This window comes from Nansenia antarctica, assembly GCF_963989245.1.
Source record: "Nansenia antarctica genome assembly, chromosome: 9".
In the NCBI taxonomy this organism is placed as follows: Eukaryota; Metazoa; Chordata; class Actinopteri; order Argentiniformes; family Microstomatidae; genus Nansenia; species Nansenia antarctica.
Genome location: NC_137679.1, coordinates 24,258,343 through 24,266,619, shown reverse-complemented (window position 1 = coordinate 24,266,619; position 8,277 = coordinate 24,258,343).

Below are 8,277 nucleotides of genomic sequence, written 5' to 3'. Positions count from 1 at the left end.
ACAAGAGGTGTGCGTGACATTATTACGTAAACACACACACACACACACGAGCATGCACACACACACACACACACACACACACACATACACACACACACGCACGCACACACTCACACACACACACACACACACACACACACGCACACACGTACGCATGCATACAAAATGCATAACCTCCAACCACCAAGCTATAATGAACCAGTAATGGCTATGTTATTATGCCATAAAGAAAACTGCAGGCAGTAAAATCAAAACAAACAACTGATTGCACCAAATTATTGCTATTTCGAGGATCAATAGTGAGGTTATCTGTGTTATGAGTCTTTCTCCCCTCACTCTCTTCCTGAACAACAGAGTCAGCAGCGCTTTGTCAAACGAGGGAGCACAGCAACGACATAAGCAGAGCAGGCCAACGTGAAGAATAATCTTTTTTCAGTTTATTTATCTGCATTTGTTCAGTGGGTCCTGGAGACAGTCTGTCTTTGAGAAGCAGATAATGAAGTTACACTTCTAATTGCACTGTCTCTGCCAGCTTGATTTCAATCACCTTAATCACCAACACATTCCTCTCGGCAAATTAGAGGCGTATCCAAAGACAAAGGTATAACAAGCCCTGTGGTGGGAGCCACACCCTGTCTCTGCCCTAAACACCCCCACCCCTGCTTATTATTGTTTGGAATGTCTCTGGTTGCTTTTGACAGTACGGCTTTATGTCAATAAGCAAGTGAATCATTGTCCGTCATAACCCAGCGGTGCCACAGGTTCTGTTGTGTGGGCGCCATCTGGCCTGAGGGGTCCCAAGCACACTTTGGGGACTTTCCCATGACAAACTCTCATCACTCATGTACGCTTATCAAAACGTATGAAACCAATACAGCTCACTTGGTGCCATGCATTTTATTCCGTTGAGACAAATAGCTGTTTGGAAATACAAAGCTTCCTGCAAAGTCCGCACCTCCTTTGGTCGTCACTCTTTCCAGTTTGCTTCACCTACTGACTGGAATGAGTTGCAAAAGACACTAAAACTCAACTTCATCTCATTACTCTGCTACCTACCCTGTTTCTCCTGTGTCAATTTTTTTATTTTTTATTATTAATATTAATATTAATAATAATAATAATCTTTCTTTCTTCTTCTGACGAGTTGATTACTCTTCCTGCTACAACTGATGAATTGATGATTTACTTGTTTAGTCAAATGTATCGATTGTAAGTCGGATTGGAATAAGGCGTCTGCTAAATGCCAAAAATGTAAAATGTAAATGTAAATGTACCCTCTTTTAAAAACTCATTACTAGATATAGTCTCTGATCACTGCACCTGCTTTTAAAATAACCTCCCCTGGTCCCTGCTGTTTTATTTACTGTATATATTGTATTTGTTAGGATGTTTTTAAAATGTACTTGTGTGTTTTATTATATATACTGTGTTGTGTTGTACAGCCTCTGTTTTGCCTCTTGGCCAGGTCGTCATTGCAAATGAGAATTTGTTCTCAATTGACCTATCTGGTTAAATAAAGGTTAAATAAAAAAATAAAATAAAAAAAATCCTGGTCCTTAAACAGGGTTCACTACATAGAAGTATATAACAGTGTTAAATTATTGGTGCATAAACCAATATTTGTTCTCAATATATTTGAACTTTCTAAATGTGACTAATACATTCATAAGGTTTTGCTTTGGTTTGCCCATGGCCACTTGTATTAGCACTGTGAGAATGAAAATACTGTTCATGGAGAGGTGCTCGTCAGCCAAAACCAACTGGCACTAAGCAGATTTTCACACCTCAGAAAGATATCATCCACCCATTCTGGCATTGCATTTACGTGTAAATCCTCCACAAAGTCCACATACTCTCCATCAAAAACATATTACTTACCACTCATTACATTAATGTACAGGTACTGCAGAAGTAAATACATATATTTTGGAAAAATAAACAAAGCAGTTATGAAGACAAGGAATCTCACTACTGGTTTTATTCACTTTTTCATTTGTACATATTCAGTCATTAAAGTTGGAGGTTGGAGGGAGGTGGGACTGCAGAGAGAGAGAGTACAGACACTTTCAGTGTGAACCTCTGTACTTTTTTTTATGTTTCCCGAATGCTAGTAAATCTAACCCTCCTAAAACCCACAGTGTAACATAATGCCAAGCATGACATCATGCCTGCACACAAACTTTTTCTAACTTCATTTACAAAGAGCTAGGGCTGGGCTGGCCACAGAGCCAGGCATGGAACCCAGTGGCCACAGTGAGCCAGCCAGTGGCTGGATTGGCCTGTTGAGTCATCCTCCTCTGATCTGACTGGCAAATCAGTGAGGCCTACTACAGGACTGTGGGGCTCCTGAGCACAGTACAGAGATTGGACAGATCAGTAGCTGTTTGCTCATTATAGTTTGTTGTACAAATGCAAAACATCTGTTGGATTTTGGCTTGATTGCTGGGCTGGATGATGACGTGGCAACCTCAACATGTTGAGCCTTGAGAGGGAAGAGGTTGTTTGTATATTAAAAAAACGACCATGGAATTTCCAAAATCCAAAAGTAACAAGTGTTACTTTAGGATCTTGGAACTTCCAAAGTCGTTTTTAACGTTGCGAAAGTGACATCATTGACCTATCTTGATTCCTGATGGCACCAAAGTGACAGGCTAGCGGTTGTTCTGCTTAGTGGTTTGTAAAGTATGGTTGACTTGAGAATTCAGGGTGTTGTTGGGAGCATGGTATCAAATCACTGGGCAAGGTTGCTCCATATCAACAGTTCTCAATACGTCAGGCTGCTTCATCATGGAGACTGAGGTTGGAGGCAAGGGCTTAGAGGCTCATTGCCCTCCTCACGATTGTCAATGGACTCACTTTGACTGCAACAGTAAGAGTGAGAGAACTTTGTCATAGGCCTCCAATGGCGTCTCTGTGACACGAAGAGCTGAAGCGATGAAGGGCAGTTTTCCTTGGGAAGAAGCATTTCCGAGCATTCCCTCCGCTAGCTCAGAGTTGTGCGTTGTCTTGTTATTGTTGTGCTGTGAGAGTTTCCCCCACATAGCCTGCTCTAGGATGCTCATTAGAACTTCAACCAGCTAATCTGGTGTTAGGCTCCTGATAACTGGCTTGCCTGGCGTCACTCTAGTAAATTGCCGTGGCTCCCTGCTAAAAGCCGGCAGTTGATAGCAGTATCAGCAGACAGGCCGTACTGGGGAGACAAGGCGTCCGGCTCCAAATGACCTCCCGAAATAGACACGTGTTGCGCCAACAGGGCCCAGGGTCTGGGGCCCCTCCATCCAGAGGAGAGGACTGGCCCAGGAAGAACATGTCATCAGGCCCATTGCTGTTAATGGCAGGCAGATATCCCAGAGAGGCGGCAGACGCAGAACCTCCCCACACCACTCCCCCACCCTGCAGACCCCTCTATGCCACAGCTAGGTCAGACAGGCAGCCGCCTGGCCAGAGTGGGAGCCACTCACAGTACTGAGCTGATAATGATTATGGCCACTCACAATCACTAACAGTATGAGGCCTACAATTTCTTTCTTTCTTTCTTTCTCTCTCTCTCTGTCTCTCTCTCTCTCTCTCTCTCTCTCTCTCTCTCTCTCTCTCTCTCTCTCTCTCTCTCTCTCTCTCTCTCTCTCTCTCTCTCTCACATACACACATACACAACACACAACCACACTGAGCAGCTCCCAGGCAGAGTTGCCCTGTCCTGTGACAGACAGCATAGCTGTCTATGCTGTCCTCACTCCTCAAACTAAGGGATGAATACTCTTAGGAAGCTCACATAGCCTAACCAGTGGAGTGGGGCAGTCCCATTCTTTTATTTTTTATTGGATAGTGATAGTAGAGAAAGACAGGAAAATAAGGAGGAGAGGCTATGTACGATACATACGTACATGGGCTGGATTCGAAACCTTGCCGACATGGGCCATGTAAACAACTGGACCAGCCGGGCCACTTCTAACTGAGCCTTTCGGTGTGGCCTGACCCTGTGAGCTGTGACGCTGGGGCTGGAGTGGTGTTCAGTGGAACACCCTGTTTTCATTACGTAGCTTGTGCTGTCTCTCTCCACCCAAGGAAATGTAATGATTTAAACCTCTCTGGTGCGGCGGGGTCAGCTCCACGACCTTTCCTCTCCCCCTGGATGATTTATTTGTGGACGGCGGACACACTTTCCACTCTGACCAGACCCTTCCCTGGGCCCGGTCCTCCCCGAAGAGTCACTTGTTAGAGTCACTTGTTGGGTCCTGCACAGGAAAGGTAGTAATTACTATACTCGATGCTATGCTTCCACTCAAGAGACGCCCTGAAGTAAATCACCAATAGGAGAGAGGAGAACATGGAGGAGGCTTTGAATCATGGAGGGGGAAACAAGAGAGCTCCAGTGTGTCTCCAGTGCTGGACCTGCGCAGGTCGGAGAGCAGGGGAGAGAGGAGGACGGAGGAATGATCCCTGGCTGTCGCTTCAGTTGTTGAGTGACTCCACCATTACCTGTAGCTTGTAATAGTTCAACCTGTGTACTGTATTTACAGCACTATGGGATGAAATACACTGTACATTAAATTGCCCTTATGCAGTACCTGTGTTGTTGTGATTCTGTAATTACTGTAGTAACAAATATGTATTGACAAGCTGTAACATAGTACATTAGTCATTGCTTTGTGATTACATAGTCATGGAGTTGAGTGGAATAATCTGCCAGATCTGCCCAGAGCGTCGAGGCTTTTAAAACCTTAGCTAAGACGTACCTCTTCTCCCTGGCCTTTGACCTGAGTTGAGCCTGCCTCCCGACAACTGCACTTTTCTGCACTTATTTCTGCACCTGTTGTATTCTGTATTACACCTTGTTTTGTTTTAGTGTATTTTCATTTGTTGTTTTCTTTTACTAGTGTTTTATCTGTTAAGCACTTTGGTCGGCTGTTTTGTCGTTGTAAATGTGCTATATAAATAAACATGACTTGACTTGACTTGACTTGAATAAGGACTATTATGCTCTATGCATGACACAGTAATGTTTTTCTGTAATATATTTGTTACATGTGCCATGTGGTTTGTTACATGTGCTAAATATGATGTATCTTGATCCTCCTGAATAGATGGACTGTGATAGTGCTAAGTCATGTGGCCAGAGACAAACAGACCCTCAGCCTCTCACCAGTAGCCTCGCTCCCATAATCCTCCAGCTTGTCAATACTGGCGCTTGGGGAAATGAATCTCCATGTGTCTCCTCCACCACGCTCCCCTGACACCGGCAACGTATCAAATCAATTGCTTTGTCTCTAGTCTTTATAGCCCTGGGCAGCCCGTGAAAAATAGATCCTCTTAAGAGGTAACACGGTAACCATGTGGGGCAGGAGTCCAGAACATGACTAATGACGCTACGCTGCCGTGTATGCTAATACTACTGTACAAGCTTTACACTGGCTGCATTAAGTTAACCAGGATGAGATCATGTTTGTTGAAAGGAGAGCCAGTCGATGAAAAGCGCATGAGAGGGCATAAAAGAGCATCTTCATAATGCCGCCTCATCTCTGATACCGCTGTGCATCCAGAGAGCAGCAGCGGTCATTAGGACTCTTAAAGGGTAACGAGTTCTAATTCTGATTTACTTGATCTCATATCTTCAAGGAAACTGCATAGTGCCTGCCAGTCTGGCGCTCGCAGGCTCCCTGTATGACCTCAGCAAACAGGCCCGATCACAATGGGGCAGCCCACGTCTCCTGGTGCTTCATGGGTAACTGTAGGGCCTGTAGCAGGGGAGGAAATCCTGGCAGAAGGAGTGCAGCCGGAAAGAACGTGGCCATTTCAGTTCAGCAGGTCTATCCTTAGAGGTCAAACTGAGCTGTTTCCCCCCTGGGGCCCCTCTCCTTCTCGCTCTCTTTCTCTCGTTAAGGGATTCCATTCTCTCTAAAGCTCCACTCCAAAACAGCGCTCAAATCAATCAACACAATCAATCTTTTCTTCTTCATTTGCAATATTTTACTTTGACTAGTTGCTTAATGTTTTTACAGTTGCTTAATAACAGGGATTAGTATCTTAGATGTTGTTGTTGCCAAAAATGTATTGTGCGCGTGGGAGAGGAAAAGCTGTTATTATCCGCAGCCCCCTAAGATGGAAATTTCCCCAAGACTGTTTGCTCCTCATAGTACCGTGAAAATAGATTTGCTATGGTGCAAATGCATGATCCCAACCCTACTCAGTCATCAACAAATGAACCAGAGGATGATCCTAGCATGGCCTAAGCTTGTTTACCATTAGTTTCTTCATGGTTGTGTCCTCTGGGCAATTCTCCATGTGAAAACATCCCACAATTCATTTGATCCCCAGAATGCCAAAATACTGCTGGTCATGCATGGTCGTGGTGCAACTACAGTATGGCTTCCAGACTGAGCCTGCTGTAACCAGAGTAGTGACTCTGAGGAGACCTGCACCGTGCCAGGATTAACTCCATGCACAGGGAAGTGATTGATCAGCAGCAGGACACATGACAAGAGGGACAGGGTCTGGTGTCTTGAGCACACATTTACTGTATGTACAATTTACACATGACTTGAAACAGTAGCACCACAACACAAGGGACAACCTCGCAGTCTCACTCATAGGAATGGTATTAGTGTTCTAGTTTATGTATTATATCCTATAAACAACCGTTCCTCAGTGGCAGTGAGTTCTAACATGAACAGTGGAGTAGCCCCCTCAGGCATGAGCCGCGATTGGCTGGGAGCCTGGTGCTGGGCCAATGCAATTTGTCATGCTGTATATTTACAGGCTGTGTCAGCACGGGCCGGGCGGTAGAGAGACGTCTCCGCTCTGCGCCTGACTCCACGGACGCCAGTCGCGGGACCTCCCCTCATTCATCTGTTTACTTTCTAAATAGGCCTCTGTTTGGACTTACATCAGTGGAGAGAGAATATCTAAGAAAACGAGGAAGGAAATCTATGGAAAACAAAGGAAAGGGAAAGAAACCCTCTGTGATAGAGGCTGCCCCTTGCTGTTCCTGATTACGGCAGAGCCGCGAAGCACTTGGCGCCATCAGAATGGGCCATCCAGGCGGCTGGGCAGGCCAGACAGGGGGGAGAGGAAGACTACTAGTGACGCTCGAAAAATACCAAGTGGAGCTGGGCCGTCAGGCAGCTCTCTAAATGTTTATGTATTTTAGATGGCTGTTTTTGATTTCATAAAGAAGGAGAAGAAGAAAGATGGACACCTCCCACACACTCGCTCGAACTTGTTTTGTAATCACGCAATGTGTCTTTTGATACTATGCCATTCTGTATGTGCAGATTATTTAAGTGCAATGTAATCATATACATGTAAGCAGTACTGTACAGTATCTACAAACACACAACAAACACAAAGGCTTAGTTTTTCTAATGTACACATGTTAACTGAATGTACACATGTTATTGAGTAACACACACAGGCACTGTAGAGTCTGTCATCCCAGGATGTTGGGCAGATACAGTATGTCCCCACATTTCTAAGCTACTCAGACACAAGCCAGCGTTCCCGCAACAAAACATTAATCGTAATTTTTTCTAACATTTACCCTTGCTCACATTCACAGACTCAGAGTATAATTCCAGTTGACAAAATCAATGATGCAACAGAATAATCTTTACCAGCATTTTCCTGAGGTTACAACAAGTTTCAGGTGTGAGTGATATATTTCATGCAAAGGTTTTTACTGAAGTTGTCCATATGGATAGTTGTGTTTGTCTAATCCTATGCCATGCCATATGTTTATCTAAAATTAATTAAGTGTAGAGACAATTCTCCTGGTTTCTCAGGCCTAAATCAATTACTGGTTCCTGACAGAAACTGACAGAAGTCAGTGCATCCCTAAAGGCTGGTTACCACATGTCTGACCACAATGAACTTACAGGTTTTTTTTACGATTGCTACGTCACATTGTCAAAACTCTTCATACAGTCTGCATTACTAACATGCATCTTGGCCAAACACTTCATACATGTCTCAAAAGAAGCTCGTTCAACCATACACTGGCAACAATGTTCGCTCAGAAAGTATACACAGTCATTCATAACACTCTGACCTAAACACTAACAGAGAGCATTACATAGTTTGAATAATTTTCACAATAATTAATATTTCATTATAAGAATGGTTTGATTCATAGTAATCATAGACATAATAGTTGACAGCTACAAAGTATTAGGCAACAAGAAATAATCAGAAACACTGCTTCTATCCTTTAGTGGGGGGTTTTTTCAGTATCTTTTCAGAAAGTAAGTTACGGTATTTACTTCAAACTACACTACTGTGAAA